The sequence below is a fragment of the Pimephales promelas genome, chromosome 3 (genome assembly GCF_988280905.1).
Source record: "Pimephales promelas chromosome 3, fPimPro1.hap1.1, whole genome shotgun sequence".
NCBI classification, from domain to species: Eukaryota; Metazoa; Chordata; class Actinopteri; order Cypriniformes; family Leuciscidae; genus Pimephales; species Pimephales promelas.
In genome coordinates this window covers 45,864,919-45,884,071 of record NC_142771.1, presented here as the reverse complement: position 1 = coordinate 45,884,071, position 19,153 = coordinate 45,864,919, and the positions used below count along the sequence as shown (strand labels likewise).

At 47.7% G+C, this 19,153-nt stretch overlaps 101 non-coding genes across 101 annotated transcripts; all 101 read right to left on the bottom strand.

Moving 5' to 3' along the window:
• Positions 1 to 25: 25 nt before the first annotated feature.
• Positions 26 to 144, bottom strand: LOC148987782 (5S ribosomal RNA). The gene has a single exon (XR_016167801.1). It is a non-coding gene; the product is annotated as a 5S ribosomal RNA (ribosomal RNA).
• A 63-nt stretch (positions 145 to 207) lies between these two features.
• LOC148987781 (5S ribosomal RNA) lies at positions 208 to 326 on the bottom strand. Its single transcript, XR_016167800.1, has one exon. It is a non-coding gene; the product is annotated as a 5S ribosomal RNA (ribosomal RNA).
• Positions 327 to 389: 63 nt separating this feature from the next.
• Positions 390 to 508, bottom strand: LOC148987780 (5S ribosomal RNA). The gene has a single exon (XR_016167799.1). It is a non-coding gene; the product is annotated as a 5S ribosomal RNA (ribosomal RNA).
• A 63-nt stretch (positions 509 to 571) lies between these two features.
• Positions 572 to 690, bottom strand: LOC148987779 (5S ribosomal RNA). Its single transcript, XR_016167798.1, has one exon. It is a non-coding gene; the product is annotated as a 5S ribosomal RNA (ribosomal RNA).
• Positions 691 to 753: 63 nt separating this feature from the next.
• Positions 754 to 872, bottom strand: LOC148987778 (5S ribosomal RNA). Its single transcript, XR_016167797.1, has one exon. It is a non-coding gene; the product is annotated as a 5S ribosomal RNA (ribosomal RNA).
• Positions 873 to 1,043: 171 nt separating this feature from the next.
• Positions 1,044 to 1,162, bottom strand: LOC148987777 (5S ribosomal RNA). The gene has a single exon (XR_016167796.1). It is a non-coding gene; the product is annotated as a 5S ribosomal RNA (ribosomal RNA).
• Positions 1,163 to 1,225: 63 nt separating this feature from the next.
• Positions 1,226 to 1,344, bottom strand: LOC148987776 (5S ribosomal RNA). The gene has a single exon (XR_016167795.1). It is a non-coding gene; the product is annotated as a 5S ribosomal RNA (ribosomal RNA).
• A 63-nt stretch (positions 1,345 to 1,407) lies between these two features.
• Positions 1,408 to 1,526, bottom strand: LOC148987775 (5S ribosomal RNA). Its single transcript, XR_016167794.1, has one exon. It is a non-coding gene; the product is annotated as a 5S ribosomal RNA (ribosomal RNA).
• A 63-nt stretch (positions 1,527 to 1,589) lies between these two features.
• LOC148987774 (5S ribosomal RNA) lies at positions 1,590 to 1,708 on the bottom strand. The gene has a single exon (XR_016167792.1). It is a non-coding gene; the product is annotated as a 5S ribosomal RNA (ribosomal RNA).
• Positions 1,709 to 1,771: 63 nt separating this feature from the next.
• Positions 1,772 to 1,890, bottom strand: LOC148987773 (5S ribosomal RNA). The gene has a single exon (XR_016167791.1). It is a non-coding gene; the product is annotated as a 5S ribosomal RNA (ribosomal RNA).
• A 63-nt stretch (positions 1,891 to 1,953) lies between these two features.
• On the bottom strand, positions 1,954 to 2,072 carry LOC148987772 (5S ribosomal RNA). Its single transcript, XR_016167790.1, has one exon. It is a non-coding gene; the product is annotated as a 5S ribosomal RNA (ribosomal RNA).
• A 63-nt stretch (positions 2,073 to 2,135) lies between these two features.
• On the bottom strand, positions 2,136 to 2,254 carry LOC148987771 (5S ribosomal RNA). The gene has a single exon (XR_016167789.1). It is a non-coding gene; the product is annotated as a 5S ribosomal RNA (ribosomal RNA).
• A 63-nt stretch (positions 2,255 to 2,317) lies between these two features.
• Positions 2,318 to 2,436, bottom strand: LOC148987770 (5S ribosomal RNA). The gene has a single exon (XR_016167788.1). It is a non-coding gene; the product is annotated as a 5S ribosomal RNA (ribosomal RNA).
• A 63-nt stretch (positions 2,437 to 2,499) lies between these two features.
• LOC148987769 (5S ribosomal RNA) lies at positions 2,500 to 2,618 on the bottom strand. Its single transcript, XR_016167787.1, has one exon. It is a non-coding gene; the product is annotated as a 5S ribosomal RNA (ribosomal RNA).
• Positions 2,619 to 2,681: 63 nt separating this feature from the next.
• Positions 2,682 to 2,800, bottom strand: LOC148987768 (5S ribosomal RNA). Its single transcript, XR_016167786.1, has one exon. It is a non-coding gene; the product is annotated as a 5S ribosomal RNA (ribosomal RNA).
• A 63-nt stretch (positions 2,801 to 2,863) lies between these two features.
• LOC148987767 (5S ribosomal RNA) lies at positions 2,864 to 2,982 on the bottom strand. The gene has a single exon (XR_016167785.1). It is a non-coding gene; the product is annotated as a 5S ribosomal RNA (ribosomal RNA).
• A 63-nt stretch (positions 2,983 to 3,045) lies between these two features.
• LOC148987766 (5S ribosomal RNA) lies at positions 3,046 to 3,164 on the bottom strand. The gene has a single exon (XR_016167784.1). It is a non-coding gene; the product is annotated as a 5S ribosomal RNA (ribosomal RNA).
• A 63-nt stretch (positions 3,165 to 3,227) lies between these two features.
• LOC148987765 (5S ribosomal RNA) lies at positions 3,228 to 3,346 on the bottom strand. Its single transcript, XR_016167783.1, has one exon. It is a non-coding gene; the product is annotated as a 5S ribosomal RNA (ribosomal RNA).
• A 63-nt stretch (positions 3,347 to 3,409) lies between these two features.
• Positions 3,410 to 3,528, bottom strand: LOC148987764 (5S ribosomal RNA). Its single transcript, XR_016163609.1, has one exon. It is a non-coding gene; the product is annotated as a 5S ribosomal RNA (ribosomal RNA).
• Positions 3,529 to 3,591: 63 nt separating this feature from the next.
• On the bottom strand, positions 3,592 to 3,710 carry LOC148987763 (5S ribosomal RNA). Its single transcript, XR_016167781.1, has one exon. It is a non-coding gene; the product is annotated as a 5S ribosomal RNA (ribosomal RNA).
• Positions 3,711 to 3,773: 63 nt separating this feature from the next.
• Positions 3,774 to 3,892, bottom strand: LOC148987762 (5S ribosomal RNA). The gene has a single exon (XR_016162873.1). It is a non-coding gene; the product is annotated as a 5S ribosomal RNA (ribosomal RNA).
• Positions 3,893 to 3,955: 63 nt separating this feature from the next.
• LOC148987761 (5S ribosomal RNA) lies at positions 3,956 to 4,074 on the bottom strand. Its single transcript, XR_016162872.1, has one exon. It is a non-coding gene; the product is annotated as a 5S ribosomal RNA (ribosomal RNA).
• Positions 4,075 to 4,137: 63 nt separating this feature from the next.
• LOC148987760 (5S ribosomal RNA) lies at positions 4,138 to 4,256 on the bottom strand. Its single transcript, XR_016167780.1, has one exon. It is a non-coding gene; the product is annotated as a 5S ribosomal RNA (ribosomal RNA).
• A 63-nt stretch (positions 4,257 to 4,319) lies between these two features.
• LOC148987759 (5S ribosomal RNA) lies at positions 4,320 to 4,438 on the bottom strand. Its single transcript, XR_016167779.1, has one exon. It is a non-coding gene; the product is annotated as a 5S ribosomal RNA (ribosomal RNA).
• Positions 4,439 to 4,609: 171 nt separating this feature from the next.
• On the bottom strand, positions 4,610 to 4,728 carry LOC148987758 (5S ribosomal RNA). Its single transcript, XR_016167778.1, has one exon. It is a non-coding gene; the product is annotated as a 5S ribosomal RNA (ribosomal RNA).
• A 63-nt stretch (positions 4,729 to 4,791) lies between these two features.
• Positions 4,792 to 4,910, bottom strand: LOC148987757 (5S ribosomal RNA). Its single transcript, XR_016167777.1, has one exon. It is a non-coding gene; the product is annotated as a 5S ribosomal RNA (ribosomal RNA).
• A 63-nt stretch (positions 4,911 to 4,973) lies between these two features.
• Positions 4,974 to 5,092, bottom strand: LOC148987756 (5S ribosomal RNA). Its single transcript, XR_016167776.1, has one exon. It is a non-coding gene; the product is annotated as a 5S ribosomal RNA (ribosomal RNA).
• A 63-nt stretch (positions 5,093 to 5,155) lies between these two features.
• LOC148987755 (5S ribosomal RNA) lies at positions 5,156 to 5,274 on the bottom strand. Its single transcript, XR_016167775.1, has one exon. It is a non-coding gene; the product is annotated as a 5S ribosomal RNA (ribosomal RNA).
• A 63-nt stretch (positions 5,275 to 5,337) lies between these two features.
• LOC148987754 (5S ribosomal RNA) lies at positions 5,338 to 5,456 on the bottom strand. The gene has a single exon (XR_016167774.1). It is a non-coding gene; the product is annotated as a 5S ribosomal RNA (ribosomal RNA).
• A 63-nt stretch (positions 5,457 to 5,519) lies between these two features.
• Positions 5,520 to 5,638, bottom strand: LOC148987753 (5S ribosomal RNA). The gene has a single exon (XR_016160273.1). It is a non-coding gene; the product is annotated as a 5S ribosomal RNA (ribosomal RNA).
• Positions 5,639 to 5,701: 63 nt separating this feature from the next.
• LOC148987752 (5S ribosomal RNA) lies at positions 5,702 to 5,820 on the bottom strand. The gene has a single exon (XR_016167773.1). It is a non-coding gene; the product is annotated as a 5S ribosomal RNA (ribosomal RNA).
• Positions 5,821 to 5,883: 63 nt separating this feature from the next.
• Positions 5,884 to 6,002, bottom strand: LOC148987751 (5S ribosomal RNA). The gene has a single exon (XR_016167772.1). It is a non-coding gene; the product is annotated as a 5S ribosomal RNA (ribosomal RNA).
• Positions 6,003 to 6,065: 63 nt separating this feature from the next.
• LOC148987750 (5S ribosomal RNA) lies at positions 6,066 to 6,184 on the bottom strand. Its single transcript, XR_016167770.1, has one exon. It is a non-coding gene; the product is annotated as a 5S ribosomal RNA (ribosomal RNA).
• Positions 6,185 to 6,247: 63 nt separating this feature from the next.
• Positions 6,248 to 6,366, bottom strand: LOC148987749 (5S ribosomal RNA). The gene has a single exon (XR_016167769.1). It is a non-coding gene; the product is annotated as a 5S ribosomal RNA (ribosomal RNA).
• Positions 6,367 to 6,429: 63 nt separating this feature from the next.
• LOC148987748 (5S ribosomal RNA) lies at positions 6,430 to 6,548 on the bottom strand. The gene has a single exon (XR_016167768.1). It is a non-coding gene; the product is annotated as a 5S ribosomal RNA (ribosomal RNA).
• A 63-nt stretch (positions 6,549 to 6,611) lies between these two features.
• LOC148987747 (5S ribosomal RNA) lies at positions 6,612 to 6,730 on the bottom strand. The gene has a single exon (XR_016167767.1). It is a non-coding gene; the product is annotated as a 5S ribosomal RNA (ribosomal RNA).
• Positions 6,731 to 6,793: 63 nt separating this feature from the next.
• On the bottom strand, positions 6,794 to 6,912 carry LOC148987746 (5S ribosomal RNA). Its single transcript, XR_016167766.1, has one exon. It is a non-coding gene; the product is annotated as a 5S ribosomal RNA (ribosomal RNA).
• Positions 6,913 to 6,975: 63 nt separating this feature from the next.
• Positions 6,976 to 7,094, bottom strand: LOC148987745 (5S ribosomal RNA). Its single transcript, XR_016167764.1, has one exon. It is a non-coding gene; the product is annotated as a 5S ribosomal RNA (ribosomal RNA).
• A 63-nt stretch (positions 7,095 to 7,157) lies between these two features.
• LOC148987744 (5S ribosomal RNA) lies at positions 7,158 to 7,276 on the bottom strand. Its single transcript, XR_016167763.1, has one exon. It is a non-coding gene; the product is annotated as a 5S ribosomal RNA (ribosomal RNA).
• A 63-nt stretch (positions 7,277 to 7,339) lies between these two features.
• LOC148987743 (5S ribosomal RNA) lies at positions 7,340 to 7,458 on the bottom strand. Its single transcript, XR_016167762.1, has one exon. It is a non-coding gene; the product is annotated as a 5S ribosomal RNA (ribosomal RNA).
• Positions 7,459 to 7,521: 63 nt separating this feature from the next.
• LOC148987742 (5S ribosomal RNA) lies at positions 7,522 to 7,640 on the bottom strand. The gene has a single exon (XR_016167761.1). It is a non-coding gene; the product is annotated as a 5S ribosomal RNA (ribosomal RNA).
• Positions 7,641 to 7,703: 63 nt separating this feature from the next.
• On the bottom strand, positions 7,704 to 7,822 carry LOC148987741 (5S ribosomal RNA). The gene has a single exon (XR_016167760.1). It is a non-coding gene; the product is annotated as a 5S ribosomal RNA (ribosomal RNA).
• Positions 7,823 to 7,885: 63 nt separating this feature from the next.
• LOC148987740 (5S ribosomal RNA) lies at positions 7,886 to 8,004 on the bottom strand. Its single transcript, XR_016163608.1, has one exon. It is a non-coding gene; the product is annotated as a 5S ribosomal RNA (ribosomal RNA).
• A 63-nt stretch (positions 8,005 to 8,067) lies between these two features.
• On the bottom strand, positions 8,068 to 8,186 carry LOC148987739 (5S ribosomal RNA). Its single transcript, XR_016167758.1, has one exon. It is a non-coding gene; the product is annotated as a 5S ribosomal RNA (ribosomal RNA).
• Positions 8,187 to 8,249: 63 nt separating this feature from the next.
• Positions 8,250 to 8,368, bottom strand: LOC148987738 (5S ribosomal RNA). Its single transcript, XR_016162871.1, has one exon. It is a non-coding gene; the product is annotated as a 5S ribosomal RNA (ribosomal RNA).
• A 63-nt stretch (positions 8,369 to 8,431) lies between these two features.
• Positions 8,432 to 8,550, bottom strand: LOC148987737 (5S ribosomal RNA). Its single transcript, XR_016162870.1, has one exon. It is a non-coding gene; the product is annotated as a 5S ribosomal RNA (ribosomal RNA).
• A 63-nt stretch (positions 8,551 to 8,613) lies between these two features.
• Positions 8,614 to 8,732, bottom strand: LOC148987736 (5S ribosomal RNA). The gene has a single exon (XR_016167757.1). It is a non-coding gene; the product is annotated as a 5S ribosomal RNA (ribosomal RNA).
• Positions 8,733 to 8,795: 63 nt separating this feature from the next.
• LOC148987735 (5S ribosomal RNA) lies at positions 8,796 to 8,914 on the bottom strand. Its single transcript, XR_016167756.1, has one exon. It is a non-coding gene; the product is annotated as a 5S ribosomal RNA (ribosomal RNA).
• A 171-nt stretch (positions 8,915 to 9,085) lies between these two features.
• Positions 9,086 to 9,204, bottom strand: LOC148987734 (5S ribosomal RNA). Its single transcript, XR_016167755.1, has one exon. It is a non-coding gene; the product is annotated as a 5S ribosomal RNA (ribosomal RNA).
• Positions 9,205 to 9,267: 63 nt separating this feature from the next.
• On the bottom strand, positions 9,268 to 9,386 carry LOC148987733 (5S ribosomal RNA). Its single transcript, XR_016167754.1, has one exon. It is a non-coding gene; the product is annotated as a 5S ribosomal RNA (ribosomal RNA).
• Positions 9,387 to 9,449: 63 nt separating this feature from the next.
• On the bottom strand, positions 9,450 to 9,568 carry LOC148987732 (5S ribosomal RNA). The gene has a single exon (XR_016167753.1). It is a non-coding gene; the product is annotated as a 5S ribosomal RNA (ribosomal RNA).
• Positions 9,569 to 9,631: 63 nt separating this feature from the next.
• Positions 9,632 to 9,750, bottom strand: LOC148987731 (5S ribosomal RNA). The gene has a single exon (XR_016167752.1). It is a non-coding gene; the product is annotated as a 5S ribosomal RNA (ribosomal RNA).
• A 63-nt stretch (positions 9,751 to 9,813) lies between these two features.
• LOC148987730 (5S ribosomal RNA) lies at positions 9,814 to 9,932 on the bottom strand. Its single transcript, XR_016160272.1, has one exon. It is a non-coding gene; the product is annotated as a 5S ribosomal RNA (ribosomal RNA).
• A 63-nt stretch (positions 9,933 to 9,995) lies between these two features.
• Positions 9,996 to 10,114, bottom strand: LOC148987729 (5S ribosomal RNA). Its single transcript, XR_016161314.1, has one exon. It is a non-coding gene; the product is annotated as a 5S ribosomal RNA (ribosomal RNA).
• Positions 10,115 to 10,286: 172 nt separating this feature from the next.
• On the bottom strand, positions 10,287 to 10,405 carry LOC148987728 (5S ribosomal RNA). The gene has a single exon (XR_016167751.1). It is a non-coding gene; the product is annotated as a 5S ribosomal RNA (ribosomal RNA).
• A 63-nt stretch (positions 10,406 to 10,468) lies between these two features.
• On the bottom strand, positions 10,469 to 10,587 carry LOC148987727 (5S ribosomal RNA). The gene has a single exon (XR_016167750.1). It is a non-coding gene; the product is annotated as a 5S ribosomal RNA (ribosomal RNA).
• A 63-nt stretch (positions 10,588 to 10,650) lies between these two features.
• On the bottom strand, positions 10,651 to 10,769 carry LOC148987726 (5S ribosomal RNA). Its single transcript, XR_016167748.1, has one exon. It is a non-coding gene; the product is annotated as a 5S ribosomal RNA (ribosomal RNA).
• Positions 10,770 to 10,832: 63 nt separating this feature from the next.
• Positions 10,833 to 10,951, bottom strand: LOC148987725 (5S ribosomal RNA). Its single transcript, XR_016167746.1, has one exon. It is a non-coding gene; the product is annotated as a 5S ribosomal RNA (ribosomal RNA).
• A 63-nt stretch (positions 10,952 to 11,014) lies between these two features.
• On the bottom strand, positions 11,015 to 11,133 carry LOC148987724 (5S ribosomal RNA). The gene has a single exon (XR_016167745.1). It is a non-coding gene; the product is annotated as a 5S ribosomal RNA (ribosomal RNA).
• A 63-nt stretch (positions 11,134 to 11,196) lies between these two features.
• On the bottom strand, positions 11,197 to 11,315 carry LOC148987723 (5S ribosomal RNA). Its single transcript, XR_016167744.1, has one exon. It is a non-coding gene; the product is annotated as a 5S ribosomal RNA (ribosomal RNA).
• Positions 11,316 to 11,378: 63 nt separating this feature from the next.
• On the bottom strand, positions 11,379 to 11,497 carry LOC148987722 (5S ribosomal RNA). The gene has a single exon (XR_016167743.1). It is a non-coding gene; the product is annotated as a 5S ribosomal RNA (ribosomal RNA).
• Positions 11,498 to 11,560: 63 nt separating this feature from the next.
• Positions 11,561 to 11,679, bottom strand: LOC148987721 (5S ribosomal RNA). Its single transcript, XR_016167742.1, has one exon. It is a non-coding gene; the product is annotated as a 5S ribosomal RNA (ribosomal RNA).
• Positions 11,680 to 11,742: 63 nt separating this feature from the next.
• On the bottom strand, positions 11,743 to 11,861 carry LOC148987720 (5S ribosomal RNA). The gene has a single exon (XR_016167741.1). It is a non-coding gene; the product is annotated as a 5S ribosomal RNA (ribosomal RNA).
• Positions 11,862 to 11,924: 63 nt separating this feature from the next.
• Positions 11,925 to 12,043, bottom strand: LOC148987719 (5S ribosomal RNA). The gene has a single exon (XR_016167740.1). It is a non-coding gene; the product is annotated as a 5S ribosomal RNA (ribosomal RNA).
• Positions 12,044 to 12,106: 63 nt separating this feature from the next.
• LOC148987718 (5S ribosomal RNA) lies at positions 12,107 to 12,225 on the bottom strand. The gene has a single exon (XR_016167739.1). It is a non-coding gene; the product is annotated as a 5S ribosomal RNA (ribosomal RNA).
• A 63-nt stretch (positions 12,226 to 12,288) lies between these two features.
• On the bottom strand, positions 12,289 to 12,407 carry LOC148987717 (5S ribosomal RNA). Its single transcript, XR_016167737.1, has one exon. It is a non-coding gene; the product is annotated as a 5S ribosomal RNA (ribosomal RNA).
• Positions 12,408 to 12,470: 63 nt separating this feature from the next.
• On the bottom strand, positions 12,471 to 12,589 carry LOC148987716 (5S ribosomal RNA). The gene has a single exon (XR_016167736.1). It is a non-coding gene; the product is annotated as a 5S ribosomal RNA (ribosomal RNA).
• Positions 12,590 to 12,652: 63 nt separating this feature from the next.
• On the bottom strand, positions 12,653 to 12,771 carry LOC148987715 (5S ribosomal RNA). Its single transcript, XR_016160271.1, has one exon. It is a non-coding gene; the product is annotated as a 5S ribosomal RNA (ribosomal RNA).
• A 63-nt stretch (positions 12,772 to 12,834) lies between these two features.
• Positions 12,835 to 12,953, bottom strand: LOC148987714 (5S ribosomal RNA). The gene has a single exon (XR_016161311.1). It is a non-coding gene; the product is annotated as a 5S ribosomal RNA (ribosomal RNA).
• A 172-nt stretch (positions 12,954 to 13,125) lies between these two features.
• On the bottom strand, positions 13,126 to 13,244 carry LOC148987713 (5S ribosomal RNA). The gene has a single exon (XR_016167734.1). It is a non-coding gene; the product is annotated as a 5S ribosomal RNA (ribosomal RNA).
• A 63-nt stretch (positions 13,245 to 13,307) lies between these two features.
• On the bottom strand, positions 13,308 to 13,426 carry LOC148987712 (5S ribosomal RNA). Its single transcript, XR_016167733.1, has one exon. It is a non-coding gene; the product is annotated as a 5S ribosomal RNA (ribosomal RNA).
• A 63-nt stretch (positions 13,427 to 13,489) lies between these two features.
• Positions 13,490 to 13,608, bottom strand: LOC148987711 (5S ribosomal RNA). The gene has a single exon (XR_016167732.1). It is a non-coding gene; the product is annotated as a 5S ribosomal RNA (ribosomal RNA).
• Positions 13,609 to 13,671: 63 nt separating this feature from the next.
• LOC148987710 (5S ribosomal RNA) lies at positions 13,672 to 13,790 on the bottom strand. The gene has a single exon (XR_016167731.1). It is a non-coding gene; the product is annotated as a 5S ribosomal RNA (ribosomal RNA).
• A 63-nt stretch (positions 13,791 to 13,853) lies between these two features.
• LOC148987709 (5S ribosomal RNA) lies at positions 13,854 to 13,972 on the bottom strand. Its single transcript, XR_016167730.1, has one exon. It is a non-coding gene; the product is annotated as a 5S ribosomal RNA (ribosomal RNA).
• Positions 13,973 to 14,035: 63 nt separating this feature from the next.
• LOC148987708 (5S ribosomal RNA) lies at positions 14,036 to 14,154 on the bottom strand. The gene has a single exon (XR_016167729.1). It is a non-coding gene; the product is annotated as a 5S ribosomal RNA (ribosomal RNA).
• Positions 14,155 to 14,217: 63 nt separating this feature from the next.
• Positions 14,218 to 14,336, bottom strand: LOC148987707 (5S ribosomal RNA). The gene has a single exon (XR_016167728.1). It is a non-coding gene; the product is annotated as a 5S ribosomal RNA (ribosomal RNA).
• A 63-nt stretch (positions 14,337 to 14,399) lies between these two features.
• Positions 14,400 to 14,518, bottom strand: LOC148987706 (5S ribosomal RNA). The gene has a single exon (XR_016167727.1). It is a non-coding gene; the product is annotated as a 5S ribosomal RNA (ribosomal RNA).
• A 63-nt stretch (positions 14,519 to 14,581) lies between these two features.
• Positions 14,582 to 14,700, bottom strand: LOC148987705 (5S ribosomal RNA). The gene has a single exon (XR_016167726.1). It is a non-coding gene; the product is annotated as a 5S ribosomal RNA (ribosomal RNA).
• Positions 14,701 to 14,763: 63 nt separating this feature from the next.
• On the bottom strand, positions 14,764 to 14,882 carry LOC148987704 (5S ribosomal RNA). Its single transcript, XR_016167725.1, has one exon. It is a non-coding gene; the product is annotated as a 5S ribosomal RNA (ribosomal RNA).
• A 63-nt stretch (positions 14,883 to 14,945) lies between these two features.
• Positions 14,946 to 15,064, bottom strand: LOC148987703 (5S ribosomal RNA). Its single transcript, XR_016167723.1, has one exon. It is a non-coding gene; the product is annotated as a 5S ribosomal RNA (ribosomal RNA).
• A 63-nt stretch (positions 15,065 to 15,127) lies between these two features.
• Positions 15,128 to 15,246, bottom strand: LOC148987702 (5S ribosomal RNA). Its single transcript, XR_016167722.1, has one exon. It is a non-coding gene; the product is annotated as a 5S ribosomal RNA (ribosomal RNA).
• A 63-nt stretch (positions 15,247 to 15,309) lies between these two features.
• On the bottom strand, positions 15,310 to 15,428 carry LOC148987701 (5S ribosomal RNA). The gene has a single exon (XR_016167721.1). It is a non-coding gene; the product is annotated as a 5S ribosomal RNA (ribosomal RNA).
• Positions 15,429 to 15,491: 63 nt separating this feature from the next.
• LOC148987700 (5S ribosomal RNA) lies at positions 15,492 to 15,610 on the bottom strand. The gene has a single exon (XR_016163607.1). It is a non-coding gene; the product is annotated as a 5S ribosomal RNA (ribosomal RNA).
• Positions 15,611 to 15,673: 63 nt separating this feature from the next.
• On the bottom strand, positions 15,674 to 15,792 carry LOC148987699 (5S ribosomal RNA). Its single transcript, XR_016167720.1, has one exon. It is a non-coding gene; the product is annotated as a 5S ribosomal RNA (ribosomal RNA).
• A 63-nt stretch (positions 15,793 to 15,855) lies between these two features.
• On the bottom strand, positions 15,856 to 15,974 carry LOC148987698 (5S ribosomal RNA). The gene has a single exon (XR_016162869.1). It is a non-coding gene; the product is annotated as a 5S ribosomal RNA (ribosomal RNA).
• Positions 15,975 to 16,037: 63 nt separating this feature from the next.
• LOC148987697 (5S ribosomal RNA) lies at positions 16,038 to 16,156 on the bottom strand. Its single transcript, XR_016162868.1, has one exon. It is a non-coding gene; the product is annotated as a 5S ribosomal RNA (ribosomal RNA).
• Positions 16,157 to 16,219: 63 nt separating this feature from the next.
• On the bottom strand, positions 16,220 to 16,338 carry LOC148987696 (5S ribosomal RNA). Its single transcript, XR_016167719.1, has one exon. It is a non-coding gene; the product is annotated as a 5S ribosomal RNA (ribosomal RNA).
• A 63-nt stretch (positions 16,339 to 16,401) lies between these two features.
• Positions 16,402 to 16,520, bottom strand: LOC148987695 (5S ribosomal RNA). The gene has a single exon (XR_016167718.1). It is a non-coding gene; the product is annotated as a 5S ribosomal RNA (ribosomal RNA).
• A 171-nt stretch (positions 16,521 to 16,691) lies between these two features.
• On the bottom strand, positions 16,692 to 16,810 carry LOC148987694 (5S ribosomal RNA). The gene has a single exon (XR_016167717.1). It is a non-coding gene; the product is annotated as a 5S ribosomal RNA (ribosomal RNA).
• A 63-nt stretch (positions 16,811 to 16,873) lies between these two features.
• On the bottom strand, positions 16,874 to 16,992 carry LOC148987693 (5S ribosomal RNA). The gene has a single exon (XR_016167716.1). It is a non-coding gene; the product is annotated as a 5S ribosomal RNA (ribosomal RNA).
• Positions 16,993 to 17,055: 63 nt separating this feature from the next.
• LOC148987692 (5S ribosomal RNA) lies at positions 17,056 to 17,174 on the bottom strand. The gene has a single exon (XR_016167715.1). It is a non-coding gene; the product is annotated as a 5S ribosomal RNA (ribosomal RNA).
• A 63-nt stretch (positions 17,175 to 17,237) lies between these two features.
• LOC148987691 (5S ribosomal RNA) lies at positions 17,238 to 17,356 on the bottom strand. Its single transcript, XR_016167714.1, has one exon. It is a non-coding gene; the product is annotated as a 5S ribosomal RNA (ribosomal RNA).
• A 63-nt stretch (positions 17,357 to 17,419) lies between these two features.
• LOC148987690 (5S ribosomal RNA) lies at positions 17,420 to 17,538 on the bottom strand. Its single transcript, XR_016160270.1, has one exon. It is a non-coding gene; the product is annotated as a 5S ribosomal RNA (ribosomal RNA).
• A 63-nt stretch (positions 17,539 to 17,601) lies between these two features.
• LOC148987689 (5S ribosomal RNA) lies at positions 17,602 to 17,720 on the bottom strand. Its single transcript, XR_016161310.1, has one exon. It is a non-coding gene; the product is annotated as a 5S ribosomal RNA (ribosomal RNA).
• Positions 17,721 to 17,893: 173 nt separating this feature from the next.
• On the bottom strand, positions 17,894 to 18,012 carry LOC148987688 (5S ribosomal RNA). Its single transcript, XR_016167712.1, has one exon. It is a non-coding gene; the product is annotated as a 5S ribosomal RNA (ribosomal RNA).
• A 63-nt stretch (positions 18,013 to 18,075) lies between these two features.
• Positions 18,076 to 18,194, bottom strand: LOC148987687 (5S ribosomal RNA). The gene has a single exon (XR_016167711.1). It is a non-coding gene; the product is annotated as a 5S ribosomal RNA (ribosomal RNA).
• Positions 18,195 to 18,257: 63 nt separating this feature from the next.
• On the bottom strand, positions 18,258 to 18,376 carry LOC148987686 (5S ribosomal RNA). The gene has a single exon (XR_016167710.1). It is a non-coding gene; the product is annotated as a 5S ribosomal RNA (ribosomal RNA).
• Positions 18,377 to 18,439: 63 nt separating this feature from the next.
• On the bottom strand, positions 18,440 to 18,558 carry LOC148987685 (5S ribosomal RNA). The gene has a single exon (XR_016167709.1). It is a non-coding gene; the product is annotated as a 5S ribosomal RNA (ribosomal RNA).
• A 63-nt stretch (positions 18,559 to 18,621) lies between these two features.
• On the bottom strand, positions 18,622 to 18,740 carry LOC148987684 (5S ribosomal RNA). The gene has a single exon (XR_016167708.1). It is a non-coding gene; the product is annotated as a 5S ribosomal RNA (ribosomal RNA).
• A 63-nt stretch (positions 18,741 to 18,803) lies between these two features.
• LOC148987683 (5S ribosomal RNA) lies at positions 18,804 to 18,922 on the bottom strand. The gene has a single exon (XR_016167707.1). It is a non-coding gene; the product is annotated as a 5S ribosomal RNA (ribosomal RNA).
• A 63-nt stretch (positions 18,923 to 18,985) lies between these two features.
• Positions 18,986 to 19,104, bottom strand: LOC148987682 (5S ribosomal RNA). The gene has a single exon (XR_016167706.1). It is a non-coding gene; the product is annotated as a 5S ribosomal RNA (ribosomal RNA).
• Between the last annotated feature and the right edge of the window lie 49 nt (positions 19,105 to 19,153).

Here is a 19,153-nt window from a genome sequence, read left to right as displayed (position 1 = left end):
AACATTAGGGTAGTAAACTATATAAAGCTTACAGCACCTGGTATTCCCAGGCGGTCTCCCATCCAAGTACTAACCAGGCCCGACCCTGCTTAGCTTCCGAGATCAGACGAGTTCGGGCGTTCTCAAGGTGGTATGGCCGTAAGCGAAATCTGCTGCCAAAATTGGGCTATTTGAATGGTTAGAACATTAGGGTAGTAAACTATATAAAGCTTACAGCACCTGGTATTCCCAGGCGGTCTCCCATCCAAGTACTAACCAGGCCCGACCCTGCTTAGCTTCCGAGATCAGACGAGTTCGGGCGTTCTCAAGGTGGTATGGCCGTAAGCGAAATCTGCTGCCAAAATTGGGCTATTTGAATAGTTAAAACATTAGGGTAGTAAACTACATAAAGCTTACAGCACCTGGTATTCCCAGGCGGTCTCCCATCCAAGTACTAACCAGGCCCGACCCTGCTTAGCTTCCGAGATCAGACGAGTTCGGGCGTTCTCAAGGTGGTATGGCCGTAAGCGAAATCTGCTGCCAAAATTGGGCTATTTGAATGGTTAGAACATTAGGGTAGTAAACTATATAAAGCTTACAGCACCTGGTATTCCCAGGCGGTCTCCCATCCAAGTACTAACCAGGCCCGACCCTGCTTAGCTTCCGAGATCAGACGAGTTCGGGCGTTCTCAAGGTGGTATGGCCGTAAGCGAAATCTGCTGCCAAAATTGGGCTATTTGAATGGTTAGAACATTAGGGTAGTAAACTACATAAAGCTTACAGCACCTGGTATTCCCAGGCGGTCTCCCATCCAAGTACTAACCAGGCCCGACCCTGCTTAGCTTCCGAGATCAGACGAGTTCGGGCGTTCTCAAGGTGGTATGGCCGTAAGCGAAATCTGCAGCCAAAATTGGGCTATTTGAAGAAGAAAAAAAAGAGACTCTTTCAGGCTTTCTGAAGAAACTGAGAGACTATTTCAGGAATTTTGAGGGGAAAAAAGACAATTTAGGATTTTTGAAACATTTCATTGACTCTTTTTTTTTTTTTTTTTTTTTAAACAATAAAGCTTACAGCACCTGGTATTCCCAGGCGGTCTCCCATCCAAGTACTAACCAGGCCCGACCCTGCTTAGCTTCCGAGATCAGACGAGTTCGGGCGTTCTCAAGGTGGTATGGCCGTAAGCGAAATCTGCTGCCAAAATTGGGCTATTTGAATAGTTAAAACATTAGGGTAGTAAACTATATAAAGCTTACAGCACCTGGTATTCCCAGGCGGTCTCCCATCCAAGTACTAACCAGGCCCGACCCTGCTTAGCTTCCGAGATCAGACGAGTTCGGGCGTTCTCAAGGTGGTATGGCCGTAAGCGAAATCTGCTGCCAAAATTGGGCTATTTGAATAGTTAAAACCTTAGGGTAGTAAACTATATAAAGCTTACAGCACCTGGTATTCCCAGGCGGTCTCCCATCCAAGTACTAACCAGGCCCGACCCTGCTTAGCTTCCGAGATCAGACGAGTTCGGGCGTTCTCAAGGTGGTATGGCCGTAAGCGAAATCTGCTGCCAAAATTGGGCTATTTGAATGGTTAGAACATTAGGGTAGTAAACTATATAAAGCTTACAGCACCTGGTATTCCCAGGCGGTCTCCCATCCAAGTACTAACCAGGCCCGACCCTGCTTAGCTTCCGAGATCAGACGAGTTCGGGCGTTCTCAAGGTGGTATGGCCGTAAGCGAAATCTGCTGCCAAAATTGGGCTATTTGAATAGTTAAAACATTAGGGTAGTAAACTATATAAAGCTTACAGCACCTGGTATTCCCAGGCGGTCTCCCATCCAAGTACTAACCAGGCCCGACCCTGCTTAGCTTCCGAGATCAGACGAGTTCGGGCGTTCTCAAGGTGGTATGGCCGTAAGCGAAATCTGCTGCCAAAATTGGGCTATTTGAATGGTTAGAACATTAGGGTAGTAAACTATATAAAGCTTACAGCACCTGGTATTCCCAGGCGGTCTCCCATCCAAGTACTAACCAGGCCCGACCCTGCTTAGCTTCCGAGATCAGACGAGTTCGGGCGTTCTCAAGGTGGTATGGCCGTAAGCGAAATCTGCTGCCAAAATTGGGCTATTTGAATAGTTAAAACATTAGGGTAGTAAACTATATAAAGCTTACAGCACCTGGTATTCCCAGGCGGTCTCCCATCCAAGTACTAACCAGGCCCGACCCTGCTTAGCTTCCGAGATCAGACGAGTTCGGGCGTTCTCAAGGTGGTATGGCCGTAAGCGAAATCTGCTGCCAAAATTGGGCTATTTGAATGGTTAGAACATTAGGGTAGTAAACTATATAAAGCTTACAGCACCTGGTATTCCCAGGCGGTCTCCCATCCAAGTACTAACCAGGCCCGACCCTGCTTAGCTTCCGAGATCAGACGAGTTCGGGCGTTCTCAAGGTGGTATGGCCGTAAGCGAAATCTGCTGCCAAAATTGGGCTATTTGAATAGTTAAAACATTAGGGTAGTAAACTATATAAAGCTTACAGCACCTGGTATTCCCAGGCGGTCTCCCATCCAAGTACTAACCAGGCCCGACCCTGCTTAGCTTCCGAGATCAGACGAGTTCGGGCGTTCTCAAGGTGGTATGGCCGTAAGCGAAATCTGCTGCCAAAATTGGGCTATTTGAATGGTTAGAACATTAGGGTAGTAAACTATATAAAGCTTACAGCACCTGGTATTCCCAGGCGGTCTCCCATCCAAGTACTAACCAGGCCCGACCCTGCTTAGCTTCCGAGATCAGACGAGTTCGGGCGTTCTCAAGGTGGTATGGCCGTAAGCGAAATCTGCTGCCAAAATTGGGCTATTTGAATGGTTAGAACATTAGGGTAGTAAACTATATAAAGCTTACAGCACCTGGTATTCCCAGGCGGTCTCCCATCCAAGTACTAACCAGGCCCGACCCTGCTTAGCTTCCGAGATCAGACGAGTTCGGGCGTTCTCAAGGTGGTATGGCCGTAAGCGAAATCTGCTGCCAAAATTGGGCTATTTGAATAGTTAAAACATTAGGGTAGTAAACTATATAAAGCTTACAGCACCTGGTATTCCCAGGCGGTCTCCCATCCAAGTACTAACCAGGCCCGACCCTGCTTAGCTTCCGAGATCAGACGAGTTCGGGCGTTCTCAAGGTGGTATGGCCGTAAGCGAAATCTGCTGCCAAAATTGGGCTATTTGAATGGTTAGAACATTAGGGTAGTAAACTACATAAAGCTTACAGCACCTGGTATTCCCAGGCGGTCTCCCATCCAAGTACTAACCAGGCCCGACCCTGCTTAGCTTCCGAGATCAGACGAGTTCGGGCGTTCTCAAGGTGGTATGGCCGTAAGCGAAATCTGCTGCCAAAATTGGGCTATTTGAATGGTTAGAACATTAGGGTAGTAAACTATATAAAGCTTAGAGCACCTGGTATTCCCAGGCGGTCTCCCATCCAAGTACTAACCAGGCCCGACCCTGCTTAGCTTCCGAGATCAGACGAGTTCGGGCGTTCTCAAGGTGGTATGGCCGTAAGCGAAATCTGCTGCCAAAATTGGGCTATTTGAATGGTTAGAACATTAGGGTAGTAAACTATATAAAGCTTACAGCACCTGGTATTCCCAGGCGGTCTCCCATCCAAGTACTAACCAGGCCCGACCCTGCTTAGCTTCCGAGATCAGACGAGTTCGGGCGTTCTCAAGGTGGTATGGCCGTAAGCGAAATCTGCTGCCAAAATTGGGCTATTTGAATGGTTAGAACATTAGGGTAGTAAACTACATAAAGCTTACAGCACCTGGTATTCCCAGGCGGTCTCCCATCCAAGTACTAACCAGGCCCGACCCTGCTTAGCTTCCGAGATCAGACGAGTTCGGGCGTTCTCAAGGTGGTATGGTCGTAAGCGAAATCTCCTGCCAAAATTGGGCTATTTGAATGGTTAGAACATTAGGGTAGTAAACTACATAAAGCTTACAGCACCTGGTATTCCCAGGCGGTCTCCCATCCAAGTACTAACCAGGCCCGACCCTGCTTAGCTTCCGAGATCAGACGAGTTCGGGCGTTCTCAAGGTGGTATGGTCGTAAGCGAAATCTCCTGCCAAAATTGGGCTATTTGAATGGTTAGAACATTAGGGTAGTAAACTACATAAAGCTTACAGCACCTGGTATTCCCAGGCGGTCTCCCATCCAAGTACTAACCAGGCCCGACCCTGCTTAGCTTCCGAGATCAGACGAGTTCGGGCGTTCTCAAGGTGGTATGGCCGTAAGCGAAATCTGCTGCCAAAATTGGGCTATTTGAATGGTTAGAACATTAGGGTAGTAAACTACATAAAGCTTACAGCACCTGGTATTCCCAGGCGGTCTCCCATCCAAGTACTAACCAGGCCCGACCCTGCTTAGCTTCCGAGATCAGACGAGTTCGGGCGTTCTCAAGGTGGTATGGCCGTAAGCGAAATCTGCAGCCAAAATTGGGCTATTTGAAGAAGAAAAAAAAGAGACTCTTTCAGGCTTTCTGAAGAAACTGAGAGACTATTTCAGGAATTTTGAGGGGAAAAAAGACAATTTAGGATTTTTGAAACATTTCATTGACTCTTTTTTTTTTTTTTTTTTTTTAAACAATAAAGCTTACAGCACCTGGTATTCCCAGGCGGTCTCCCATCCAAGTACTAACCAGGCCCGACCCTGCTTAGCTTCCGAGATCAGACGAGTTCGGGCGTTCTCAAGGTGGTATGGCCGTAAGCGAAATCTGCTGCCAAAATTGGGCTATTTGAATAGTTAAAACATTAGGGTAGTAAACTATATAAAGCTTACAGCACCTGGTATTCCCAGGCGGTCTCCCATCCAAGTACTAACCAGGCCCGACCCTGCTTAGCTTCCGAGATCAGACGAGTTCGGGCGTTCTCAAGGTGGTATGGCCGTAAGCGAAATCTGCTGCCAAAATTGGGCTATTTGAATAGTTAAAACATTAGGGTAGTAAACTATATAAAGCTTACAGCACCTGGTATTCCCAGGCGGTCTCCCATCCAAGTACTAACCAGGCCCGACCCTGCTTAGCTTCCGAGATCAGACGAGTTCGGGCGTTCTCAAGGTGGTATGGCCGTAAGCGAAATCTGCTGCCAAAATTGGGCTATTTGAATGGTTAGAACATTAGGGTAGTAAACTATATAAAGCTTACAGCACCTGGTATTCCCAGGCGGTCTCCCATCCAAGTACTAACCAGGCCCGACCCTGCTTAGCTTCCGAGATCAGACGAGTTCGGGCGTTCTCAAGGTGGTATGGCCGTAAGCGAAATCTGCTGCCAAAATTGGGCTATTTGAATAGTTAAAACATTAGGGTAGTAAACTATATAAAGCTTACAGCACCTGGTATTCCCAGGCGGTCTCCCATCCAAGTACTAACCAGGCCCGACCCTGCTTAGCTTCCGAGATCAGACGAGTTCGGGCGTTCTCAAGGTGGTATGGCCGTAAGCGAAATCTGCTGCCAAAATTGGGCTATTTGAATGGTTAGAACATTAGGGTAGTAAACTATATAAAGCTTACAGCACCTGGTATTCCCAGGCGGTCTCCCATCGAAGTACTAACCAGGCCCGACCCTGCTTAGCTTCCGAGATCAGACGAGTTCGGGCGTTCTCAAGGTGGTATGGCCGTAAGCGAAATCTGCTGCCAAAATTGGGCTATTTGAATAGTTAAAACATTAGGGTAGTAAACTATATAAAGCTTACAGCACCTGGTATTCCCAGGCGGTCTCCCATCCAAGTACTAACCAGGCCCGACCCTGCTTAGCTTCCGAGATCAGACGAGTTCGGGCGTTCTCAAGGTGGTATGGCCGTAAGCGAAATCTGCTGCCAAAATTGGGCTATTTGAATAGTTAAAACCTTAGGGTAGTAAACTATATAAAGCTTACAGCACCTGGTATTCCCAGGCGGTCTCCCATCCAAGTACTAACCAGGCCCGACCCTGCTTAGCTTCCGAGATCAGACGAGTTCGGGCGTTCTCAAGGTGGTATGGCCGTAAGCGAAATCTGCTGCCAAAATTGGGCTATTTGAATGGTTAGAACATTAGGGTAGTAAACTATATAAAGCTTACAGCACCTGGTATTCCCAGGCGGTCTCCCATCCAAGTACTAACCAGGCCCGACCCTGCTTAGCTTCCGAGATCAGACGAGTTCGGGCGTTCTCAAGGTGGTATGGCCGTAAGCGAAATCTGCTGCCAAAATTGGGCTATTTGAATAGTTAAAACATTAGGGTAGTAAACTATATAAAGCTTACAGCACCTGGTATTCCCAGGCGGTCTCCCATCCAAGTACTAACCAGGCCCGACCCTGCTTAGCTTCCGAGATCAGACGAGTTCGGGCGTTCTCAAGGTGGTATGGCCGTAAGCGAAATCTGCTGCCAAAATTGGGCTATTTGAATGGTTAGAACATTAGGGTAGTAAACTATATAAAGCTTACAGCACCTGGTATTCCCAGGCGGTCTCCCATCCAAGTACTAACCAGGCCCGACCCTGCTTAGCTTCCGAGATCAGACGAGTTCGGGCGTTCTCAAGGTGGTATGGCCGTAAGCGAAATCTGCTGCCAAAATTGGGCTATTTGAATAGTTAAAACATTAGGGTAGTAAACTATATAAAGCTTACAGCACCTGGTATTCCCAGGCGGTCTCCCATCCAAGTACTAACCAGGCCCGACCCTGCTTAGCTTCCGAGATCAGACGAGTTCGGGCGTTCTCAAGGTGGTATGGCCGTAAGCGAAATCTGCTGCCAAAATTGGGCTATTTGAATGGTTAGAACATTAGGGTAGTAAACTATATAAAGCTTACAGCACCTGGTATTCCCAGGCGGTCTCCCATCCAAGTACTAACCAGGCCCGACCCTGCTTAGCTTCCGAGATCAGACGAGTTCGGGCGTTCTCAAGGTGGTATGGCCGTAAGCGAAATCTGCTGCCAAAATTGGGCTATTTGAATAGTTAAAACATTAGGGTAGTAAACTATATAAAGCTTACAGCACCTGGTATTCCCAGGCGGTCTCCCATCCAAGTACTAACCAGGCCCGACCCTGCTTAGCTTCCGAGATCAGACGAGTTCGGGCGTTCTCAAGGTGGTATGGCCGTAAGCGAAATCTGCTGCCAAAATTGGGCTATTTGAATGGTTAGAACATTAGGGTAGTAAACTATATAAAGCTTACAGCACCTGGTATTCCCAGGCGGTCTCCCATCCAAGTACTAACCAGGCCCGACCCTGCTTAGCTTCCGAGATCAGACGAGTTCGGGCGTTCTCAAGGTGGTATGGCCGTAAGCGAAATCTGCTGCCAAAATTGGGCTATTTGAATGGTTAGAACATTAGGGTAGTAAACTATATAAAGCTTACAGCACCTGGTATTCCCAGGCGGTCTCCCATCCAAGTACTAACCAGGCCCGACCCTGCTTAGCTTCCGAGATCAGACGAGTTCGGGCGTTCTCAAGGTGGTATGGCCGTAAGCGAAATCTGCTGCCAAAATTGGGCTATTTGAATAGTTAAAACATTAGGGTAGTAAACTATATAAAGCTTACAGCACCTGGTATTCCCAGGCGGTCTCCCATCCAAGTACTAACCAGGCCCGACCCTGCTTAGCTTCCGAGATCAGACGAGTTCGGGCGTTCTCAAGGTGGTATGGCCGTAAGCGAAATCTGCTGCCAAAATTGGGCTATTTGAATGGTTAGAACATTAGGGTAGTAAACTACATAAAGCTTACAGCACCTGGTATTCCCAGGCGGTCTCCCATCCAAGTACTAACCAGGCCCGACCCTGCTTAGCTTCCGAGATCAGACGAGTTCGGGCGTTCTCAAGGTGGTATGGCCGTAAGCGAAATCTGCTGCCAAAATTGGGCTATTTGAATGGTTAGAACATTAGGGTAGTAAACTATATAAAGCTTAGAGCACCTGGTATTCCCAGGCGGTCTCCCATCCAAGTACTAACCAGGCCCGACCCTGCTTAGCTTCCGAGATCAGACGAGTTCGGGCGTTCTCAAGGTGGTATGGCCGTAAGCGAAATCTGCTGCCAAAATTGGGCTATTTGAATGGTTAGAACATTAGGGTAGTAAACTATATAAAGCTTACAGCACCTGGTATTCCCAGGCGGTCTCCCATCCAAGTACTAACCAGGCCCGACCCTGCTTAGCTTCCGAGATCAGACGAGTTCGGGCGTTCTCAAGGTGGTATGGCCGTAAGCGAAATCTGCTGCCAAAATTGGGCTATTTGAATGGTTAGAACATTAGGGTAGTAAACTACATAAAGCTTACAGCACCTGGTATTCCCAGGCGGTCTCCCATCCAAGTACTAACCAGGCCCGACCCTGCTTAGCTTCCGAGATCAGACGAGTTCGGGCGTTCTCAAGGTGGTATGGTCGTAAGCGAAATCTCCTGCCAAAATTGGGCTATTTGAATGGTTAGAACATTAGGGTAGTAAACTACATAAAGCTTACAGCACCTGGTATTCCCAGGCGGTCTCCCATCCAAGTACTAACCAGGCCCGACCCTGCTTAGCTTCCGAGATCAGACGAGTTCGGGCGTTCTCAAGGTGGTATGGTCGTAAGCGAAATCTCCTGCCAAAATTGGGCTATTTGAATGGTTAGAACATTAGGGTAGTAAACTACATAAAGCTTACAGCACCTGGTATTCCCAGGCGGTCTCCCATCCAAGTACTAACCAGGCCCGACCCTGCTTAGCTTCCGAGATCAGACGAGTTCGGGCGTTCTCAAGGTGGTATGGCCGTAAGCGAAATCTGCTGCCAAAATTGGGCTATTTGAATGGTTAGAACATTAGGGTAGTAAACTACATAAAGCTTACAGCACCTGGTATTCCCAGGCGGTCTCCCATCCAAGTACTAACCAGGCCCGACCCTGCTTAGCTTCCGAGATCAGACGAGTTCGGGCGTTCTCAAGGTGGTATGGCCGTAAGCGAAATCTGCAGCCAAAATTGGGCTATTTGAAGAAGAAAAAAAAGAGACTCTTTCAGGCTTTCTGAAGAAACTGAGAGACTATTTCAGGAATTTTGAGGGGAAAAAAGACAATTTAGGATTTTTGAAACATTTCATTGACTCTTTTTTTTTTTTTTTTTTTTTAAACAATAAAGCTTACAGCACCTGGTATTCCCAGGCGGTCTCCCATCCAAGTACTAACCAGGCCCGACCCTGCTTAGCTTCCGAGATCAGACGAGTTCGGGCGTTCTCAAGGTGGTATGGCCGTAAGCGAAATCTGCTGCCAAAATTGGGCTATTTGAATAGTTAAAACATTAGGGTAGTAAACTATATAAAGCTTACAGCACCTGGTATTCCCAGGCGGTCTCCCATCCAAGTACTAACCAGGCCCGACCCTGCTTAGCTTCCGAGATCAGACGAGTTCGGGCGTTCTCAAGGTGGTATGGCCGTAAGCGAAATCTGCTGCCAAAATTGGGCTATTTGAATGGTTAGAACATTAGGGTAGTAAACTATATAAAGCTTACAGCACCTGGTATTCCCAGGCGGTCTCCCATCCAAGTACTAACCAGGCCCGACCCTGCTTAGCTTCCGAGATCAGACGAGTTCGGGCGTTCTCAAGGTGGTATGGCCGTAAGCGAAATCTGCTGCCAAAATTGGGCTATTTGAATAGTTAAAACATTAGGGTAGTAAACTATATAAAGCTTACAGCACCTGGTATTCCCAGGCGGTCTCCCATCCAAGTACTAACCAGGCCCGACCCTGCTTAGCTTCCGAGATCAGACGAGTTCGGGCGTTCTCAAGGTGGTATGGCCGTAAGCGAAATCTGCTGCCAAAATTGGGCTATTTGAATGGTTAGAACATTAGGGTAGTAAACTATATAAAGCTTACAGCACCTGGTATTCCCAGGCGGTCTCCCATCGAAGTACTAACCAGGCCCGACCCTGCTTAGCTTCCGAGATCAGACGAGTTCGGGCGTTCTCAAGGTGGTATGGCCGTAAGCGAAATCTGCTGCCAAAATTGGGCTATTTGAATGGTTAGAACATTAGGGTAGTAAACTACATAAAGCTTACAGCACCTGGTATTCCCAGGCGGTCTCCCATCCAAGTACTAACCAGGCCCGACCCTGCTTAGCTTCCGAGATCAGACGAGTTCGGGCGTTCTCAAGATGGTATGGCCGTAAGCGAAATCTGCAGCCAAAATTGGGCTATTTGAAGAAGAAAAAAAAAGAGACTCTTTCAGGCTTTCTGAAGAAACTGAGAGACTATTTCAGGAATTTTGAGGGGAAAAAAGACAATTTAGGATTTTTGAAACATTTCATTGACTCTTTTTTTTTTTTTTTTTTTTTAAACAATAAAGCTTACAGCACCTGGTATTCCCAGGCGGTCTCCCATCCAAGTACTAACCAGGCCCGACCCTGCTTAGCTTCCGAGATCAGACGAGTTCGGGCGTTCTCAAGGTGGTATGGCCGTAAGCGAAATCTGCTGCCAAAATTGGGCTATTTGAATAGTTAAAACATTAGGGTAGTAAACTATATAAAGCTTACAGCACCTGGTATTCCCAGGCGGTCTCCCATCCAAGTACTAACCAGGCCCGACCCTGCTTAGCTTCCGAGATCAGACGAGTTCGGGCGTTCTCAAGGTGGTATGGCCGTAAGCGAAATCTGCTGCCAAAATTGGGCTATTTGAATGGTTAGAACATTAGGGTAGTAAACTATATAAAGCTTACAGCACCTGGTATTCCCAGGCGGTCTCCCATCCAAGTACTAACCAGGCCCGACCCTGCTTAGCTTCCGAGATCAGACGAGTTCGGGCGTTCTCAAGGTGGTATGGCCGTAAGCGAAATCTGCTGCCAAAATTGGGCTATTTGAATAGTTAAAACATTAGGGTAGTAAACTATATAAAGCTTACAGCACCTGGTATTCCCAGGCGGTCTCCCATCCAAGTACTAACCAGGCCCGACCCTGCTTAGCTTCCGAGATCAGACGAGTTCGGGCGTTCTCAAGGTGGTATGGCCGTAAGCGAAATCTGCTGCCAAAATTGGGCTATTTGAATGGTTAGAACATTAGGGTAGTAAACTATATAAAGCTTACAGCACCTGGTATTCCCAGGCGGTCTCCCATCCAAGTACTAACCAGGCCCGACCCTGCTTAGCTTCCGAGATCAGACGAGTTCGGGCGTTCTCAAGGTGGTATGGCCGTAAGCGAAATCTGCTGCCAAAATTGGGCTATTTGAATGGTTAGAACATTAGGGTAGTAAACTATATAAAGCTTACAGCACCTGGTATTCCCAGGCGGTCTCCCATCCAAGTACTAACCAGGCCCGACCCTGCTTAGCTTCCGAGATCAGACGAGTTCGGGCGTTCTCAAGGTGGTATGGCCGTAAGCGAAATCTGCTGCCAAAATTGGGCTATTTGAATAGTTAAAACATTAGGGTAGTAAACTATATAAAGCTTACAGCACCTGGTATTCCCAGGCGGTCTCCCATCCAAGTACTAACCAGGCCCGACCCTGCTTAGCTTCCGAGATCAGACGAGTTCGGGCGTTCTCAAGGTGGTATGGCCGTAAGCGAAATCTGCTGCCAAAATTGGGCTATTTGAATGGTTAGAACATTAGGGTAGTAAACTACATAAAGCTTACAGCACCTGGTATTCCCAGGCGGTCTCCCATCCAAGTACTAACCAGGCCCGACCCTGCTTAGCTTCCGAGATCAGACGAGTTCGGGCGTTCTCAAGGTGGTATGGCCGTAAGCGAAATCTGCTGCCAAAATTGGGCTATTTGAATGGTTAGAACATTAGGGTAGTAAACTATATAAAGCTTACAGCACCTGGTATTCCCAGGCGGTCTCCCATCCAAGTACTAACCAGGCCCGACCCTGCTTAGCTTCCGAGATCAGACGAGTTCGGGCGTTCTCAAGGTGGTATGGCCGTAAGCGAAATCTGCTGCCAAAATTGGGCTATTTGAATAGTTAAAACATTAGGGTAGTAAACTATATAAAGCTTACAGCACCTGGTATTCCCAGGCGGTCTCCCATCCAAGTACTAACCAGGCCCGACCCTGCTTAGCTTCCGAGATCAGACGAGTTCGGGCGTTCTCAAGGTGGTATGGCCGTAAGCGAAATCTGCTGCCAAAATTGGGCTATTTGAATAGTTAAAACATTAGGGTAGTAAACTATATAAAGCTTACAGCACCTGGTATTCCCAGGCGGTCTCCCATCCAAGTACTAACCAGGCCCGACCCTGCTTAGCTTCCGAGATCAGACGAGTTCGGGCGTTCTCAAGGTGGTATGGCCGTAAGCGAAATCTGCTGCCAAAATTGGGCTATTTGAATGGTTAGAACATTAGGGTAGTAAACTATATAAAGCTTACAGCACCTGGTATTCCCAGGCGGTCTCCCATCCAAGTACTAACCAGGCCCGACCCTGCTTAGCTTCCGAGATCAGACGAGTTCGGGCGTTCTCAAGGTGGTATGGCCGTAAGCGAAATCTGCTGCCAAAATTGGGCTATTTGAATAGTTAAAACATTAGGGTAGTAAACTATATAAAGCTTACAGCACCTGGTATTCCCAGGCGGTCTCCCATCCAAGTACTAACCAGGCCCGACCCTGCTTAGCTTCCGAGATCAGACGAGTTCGGGCGTTCTCAAGGTGGTATGGCCGTAAGCGAAATCTGCTGCCAAAATTGGGCTATTTGAATGGTTAGAACATTAGGGTAGTAAACTATATAAAGCTTACAGCACCTGGTATTCCCAGGCGGTCTCCCATCGAAGTACTAACCAGGCCCGACCCTGCTTAGCTTCCGAGATCAGACGAGTTCGGGCGTTCTCAAGGTGGTATGGCCGTAAGCGAAATCTGCTGCCAAAATTGGGCTATTTGAATGGTTAGAACATTAGGGTAGTAAACTACATAAAGCTTACAGCACCTGGTATTCCCAGGCGGTCTCCCATCCAAGTACTAACCAGGCCCGACCCTGCTTAGCTTCCGAGATCAGACGAGTTCGGGCGTTCTCAAGATGGTATGGCCGTAAGCGAAATCTGCAGCCAAAATTGGGCTATTTGAAGAAGAAAAAAAAAGAGACTCTTTCAGGCTTTCTGAAGAAACTGAGAGACTATTTCAGGAATTTTGAGGGGAAAAAAGACAATTTAGGATTTTTGAAACATTTCATTGACTCTTTTTTTTTTTTTTTTTTTTTAAACAATAAAGCTTACAGCACCTGGTATTCCCAGGCGGTCTCCCATCCAAGTACTAACCAGGCCCGACCCTGCTTAGCTTCCGAGATCAGACGAGTTCGGGCGTTCTCAAGGTGGTATGGCCGTAAGCGAAATCTGCTGCCAAAATTGGGCTATTTGAATAGTTAAAACATTAGGGTAGTAAACTATATAAAGCTTACAGCACCTGGTATTCCCAGGCGGTCTCCCATCCAAGTACTAACCAGGCCCGACCCTGCTTAGCTTCCGAGATCAGACGAGTTCGGGCGTTCTCAAGGTGGTATGGCCGTAAGCGAAATCTGCTGCCAAAATTGGGCTATTTGAATGGTTAGAACATTAGGGTAGTAAACTATATAAAGCTTACAGCACCTGGTATTCCCAGGCGGTCTCCCATCCAAGTACTAACCAGGCCCGACCCTGCTTAGCTTCCGAGATCAGACGAGTTCGGGCGTTCTCAAGGTGGTATGGCCGTAAGCGAAATCTGCTGCCAAAATTGGGCTATTTGAATAGTTAAAACATTAGGGTAGTAAACTATATAAAGCTTACAGCACCTGGTATTCCCAGGCGGTCTCCCATCCAAGTACTAACCAGGCCCGACCCTGCTTAGCTTCCGAGATCAGACGAGTTCGGGCGTTCTCAAGGTGGTATGGCCGTAAGCGAAATCTGCTGCCAAAATTGGGCTATTTGAATGGTTAGAACATTAGGGTAGTAAACTATATAAAGCTTACAGCACCTGGTATTCCCAGGCGGTCTCCCATCCAAGTACTAACCAGGCCCGACCCTGCTTAGCTTCCGAGATCAGACGAGTTCGGGCGTTCTCAAGGTGGTATGGCCGTAAGCGAAATCTGCTGCCAAAATTGGGCTATTTGAATGGTTAGAACATTAGGGTAGTAAACTATATAAAGCTTACAGCACCTGGTATTCCCAGGCGGTCTCCCATCCAAGTACTAACCAGGCCCGACCCTGCTTAGCTTCCGAGATCAGACGAGTTCGGGCGTTCTCAAGGTGGTATGGCCGTAAGCGAAATCTGCTGCCAAAATTGGGCTATTTGAATAGTTAAAACATTAGGGTAGTAAACTATATAAAGCTTACAGCACCTGGTATTCCCAGGCGGTCTCCCATCCAAGTACTAACCAGGCCCGACCCTGCTTAGCTTCCGAGATCAGACGAGTTCGGGCGTTCTCAAGGTGGTATGGCCGTAAGCGAAATCTGCTGCCAAAATTGGGCTATTTGAATGGTTAGAACATTAGGGTAGTAAACTATATAAAGCTTACAGCACCTGGTATTCCCAGGCGGTCTCCCATCCAAGTACTAACCAGGCCCGACCCTGCTTAGCTTCCGAGATCAGACGAGTTCGGGCGTTCTCAAGGTGGTATGGCCGTAAGCGAAATCTGCTGCCAAAATTGGGCTATTTGAATAGTTAAAACATTAGGGTAGTAAACTATATAAAGCTTACAGCACCTGGTATTCCCAGGCGGTCTCCCATCCAAGTACTAACCAGGCCCGACCCTGCTTAGCTTCCGAGATCAGACGAGTTCGGGCGTTCTCAAGGTGGTATGGCCGTAAGCGAAATCTGCTGCCAAAATTGGGCTATTTGAATGGTTAGAACATTAGGGTAGTAAACTATATAAAGCTTACAGCACCTGGTATTCCCAGGCGGTCTCCCATCCAAGTACTAACCAGGCCCGACCCTGCTTAGCTTCCGAGATCAGACGAGTTCGGGCGTTCTCAAGGTGGTATGGCCGTAAGCGAAATCTGCTGCCAAAATTGGGCTATTTGAATGGTTAGAACATTAGGGTAGTAAACTATATAAAGCTTACAGCACCTGGTATTCCCAGGCGGTCTCCCATCCAAGTACTAACCAGGCCCGACCCTGCTTAGCTTCCGAGATCAGACGAGTTCGGGCGTTCTCAAGGTGGTATGGCCGTAAGCGAAATCTGCTGCCAAAATTGGGCTATTTGAATAGTTAAAACATTAGGGTAGTAAACTATATAAAGCTTACAGCACCTGGTATTCCCAGGCGGTCTCCCATCCAAGTACTAACCAGGCCCGACCCTGCTTAGCTTCCGAGATCAGACGAGTTCGGGCGTTCTCAAGGTGGTATGGCCGTAAGCGAAATCTGCTGCCAAAATTGGGCTATTTGAATGGTTAGAACATTAGGGTAGTAAACTACATAAAGCTTACAGCACCTGGTATTCCCAGGCGGTCTCCCATCCAAGTACTAACCAGGCCCGACCCTGCTTAGCTTCCGAGATCAGACGAGTTCGGGCGTTCTCAAGGTGGTATGGCCGTAAGCGAAATCTGCTGCCAAAATTGGGCTATTTGAATGGTTAGAACATTAGGGTAGTAAACTATATAAAGCTTAGAGCACCTGGTATTCCCAGGCGGTCTCCCATCCAAGTACTAACCAGGCCCGACCCTGCTTAGCTTCCGAGATCAGACGAGTTCGGGCGTTCTCAAGGTGGTATGGCCGTAAGCGAAATCTGCTGCCAAAATTGGGCTATTTGAATGGTTAGAACATTAGGGTAGTAAACTATATAAAGCTTACAGCACCTGGTATTCCCAGGCGGTCTCCCATCCAAGTACTAACCAGGCCCGACCCTGCTTAGCTTCCGAGATCAGACGAGTTCGGGCGTTCTCAAGGTGGTATGGCCGTAAGCGAAATCTGCTGCCAAAATTGGGCTATTTGAATGGTTAGAACATTAGGGTAGTAAACTACATAAAGCTTACAGCACCTGGTATTCCCAGGCGGTCTCCCATCCAAGTACTAACCAGGCCCGACCCTGCTTAGCTTCCGAGATCAGACGAGTTCGGGCGTTCTCAAGGTGGTATGGTCGTAAGCGAAATCTCCTGCCAAAATTGGGCTATTTGAATGGTTAGAACATTAGGGTAGTAAACTACATAAAGCTTACAGCACCTGGTATTCCCAGGCGGTCTCCCATCCAAGTACTAACCAGGCCCGACCCTGCTTAGCTTCCGAGATCAGACGAGTTCGGGCGTTCTCAAGGTGGTATGGTCGTAAGCGAAATCTCCTGCCAAAATTGGGCTATTTGAATGGTTAGAACATTAGGGTAGTAAACTACATAAAGCTTACAGCACCTGGTATTCCCAGGCGGTCTCCCATCCAAGTACTAACCAGGCCCGACCCTGCTTAGCTTCCGAGATCAGACGAGTTCGGGCGTTCTCAAGGTGGTATGGCCGTAAGCGAAATCTGCTGCCAAAATTGGGCTATTTGAATGGTTAGAACATTAGGGTAGTAAACTACATAAAGCTTACAGCACCTGGTATTCCCAGGCGGTCTCCCATCCAAGTACTAACCAGGCCCGACCCTGCTTAGCTTCCGAGATCAGACGAGTTCGGGCGTTCTCAAGGTGGTATGGCCGTAAGCGAAATCTGCAGCCAAAATTGGGCTATTTGAAGAAGAAAAAAAAGAGACTCTTTCAGGCTTTCTGAAGAAACTGAGAGACTATTTCAGGAATTTTGAGGGGAAAAAAGACAATTTAGGATTTTTGAAACATTTCATTGACTCTTTTTTTTTTTTTTTTTTTTTAAACAATAAAGCTTACAGCACCTGGTATTCCCAGGCGGTCTCCCATCCAAGTACTAACCAGGCCCGACCCTGCTTAGCTTCCGAGATCAGACGAGTTCGGGCGTTCTCAAGGTGGTATGGCCGTAAGCGAAATCTGCTGCCAAAATTGGGCTATTTGAATAGTTAAAACATTAGGGTAGTAAACTATATAAAGCTTACAGCACCTGGTATTCCCAGGCGGTCTCCCATCCAAGTACTAACCAGGCCCGACCCTGCTTAGCTTCCGAGATCAGACGAGTTCGGGCGTTCTCAAGGTGGTATGGCCGTAAGCGAAATCTGCTGCCAAAATTGGGCTATTTGAATGGTTAGAACATTAGGGTAGTAAACTATATAAAGCTTACAGCACCTGGTATTCCCAGGCGGTCTCCCATCCAAGTACTAACCAGGCCCGACCCTGCTTAGCTTCCGAGATCAGACGAGTTCGGGCGTTCTCAAGGTGGTATGGCCGTAAGCGAAATCTGCTGCCAAAATTGGGCTATTTGAATAGTTAAAACATTAGGGTAGTAAACTATATAAAGCTTACAGCACCTGGTATTCCCAGGCGGTCTCCCATCCAAGTACTAACCAGGCCCGACCCTGCTTAGCTTCCGAGATCAGACGAGTTCGGGCGTTCTCAAGGTGGTATGGCCGTAAGCGAAATCTGCTGCCAAAATTGGGCTATTTGAATGGTTAGAACATTAGGGTAGTAAACTATATAAAGCTTACAGCACCTGGTATTCCCAGGCGGTCTCCCATCGAAGTACTAACCAGGCCCGACCCTGCTTAGCTTCCGAGATCAGACGAGTTCGGGCGTTCTCAAGGTGGTATGGCCGTAAGCGAAATCTGCTGCCAAAATTGGGCTATTTGAATGGTTAGAACATTAGGGTAGTAAACTACATAAAGCTTACAGCACCTGGTATTCCCAGGCGGTCTCCCATCCAAGTACTAACCAGGCCCGACCCTGCTTAGCTTCCGAGATCAGACGAGTTCGGGCGTTCTCAAGATGGTATGGCCGTAAGCGAAATCTGCAGCCAAAATTGGGCTATTTGAAGAAGAAAAAAAAAGAGACTCTTTCAGGCTTTCTGAAGAAACTGAGAGACTATTTCAGGAATTTTGAGGGGAAAAAAGACAATTTAGGATTTTTGAAACATTTCATTGACTCTTTTTTTTTTTTTTTTTTTTTTAAACAATAAAGCTTACAGCACCTGGTATTCCCAGGCGGTCTCCCATCCAAGTACTAACCAGGCCCGACCCTGCTTAGCTTCCGAGATCAGACGAGTTCGGGCGTTCTCAAGGTGGTATGGCCGTAAGCGAAATCTGCTGCCAAAATTGGGCTATTTGAATAGTTAAAACATTAGGGTAGTAAACTATATAAAGCTTACAGCACCTGGTATTCCCAGGCGGTCTCCCATCCAAGTACTAACCAGGCCCGACCCTGCTTAGCTTCCGAGATCAGACGAGTTCGGGCGTTCTCAAGGTGGTATGGCCGTAAGCGAAATCTGCTGCCAAAATTGGGCTATTTGAATGGTTAGAACATTAGGGTAGTAAACTATATAAAGCTTACAGCACCTGGTATTCCCAGGCGGTCTCCCATCCAAGTACTAACCAGGCCCGACCCTGCTTAGCTTCCGAGATCAGACGAGTTCGGGCGTTCTCAAGGTGGTATGGCCGTAAGCGAAATCTGCTGCCAAAATTGGGCTATTTGAATAGTTAAAACATTAGGGTAGTAAACTATATAAAGCTTACAGCACCTGGTATTCCCAGGCGGTCTCCCATCCAAGTACTAACCAGGCCCGACCCTGCTTAGCTTCCGAGATCAGACGAGTTCGGGCGTTCTCAAGGTGGTATGGCCGTAAGCGAAATCTGCTGCCAAAATTGGGCTATTTGAATGGTTAGAACATTAGGGTAGTAAACTATATAAAGCTTACAGCACCTGGTATTCCCAGGCGGTCTCCCATCCAAGTACTAACCAGGCCCGACCCTGCTTAGCTTCCGAGATCAGACGAGTTCGGGCGTTCTCAAGGTGGTATGGCCGTAAGCGAAATCTGCTGCCAAAATTGGGCTATTTGAATGGTTAGAACATTAGGGTAGTAAACTATATAAAGCTTACAGCACCTGGTATTCCCAGGCGGTCTCCCATCCAAGTACTAACCAGGCCCGACCCTGCTTAGCTTCCGAGATCAGACGAGTTCGGGCGTTCTCAAGGTGGTATGGCCGTAAGCGAAATCTGCTGCCAAAATTGGGCTATTTGAATAGTTAAAACATTAGGGTAGTAAACTATATAAAGCTTACAGCACCTGGTATTCCCAGGCGGTCTCCCATCCAAGTACTAACCAGGCCCGACCCTGCTTAGCTTCCGAGATCAGACGAGTTCGGGCGTTCTCAAGGTGGTATGGCCGTAAGCGAAATCTGCTGCCAAAATTGGGCTATTTGAATGGTTAGAACATTAGGGT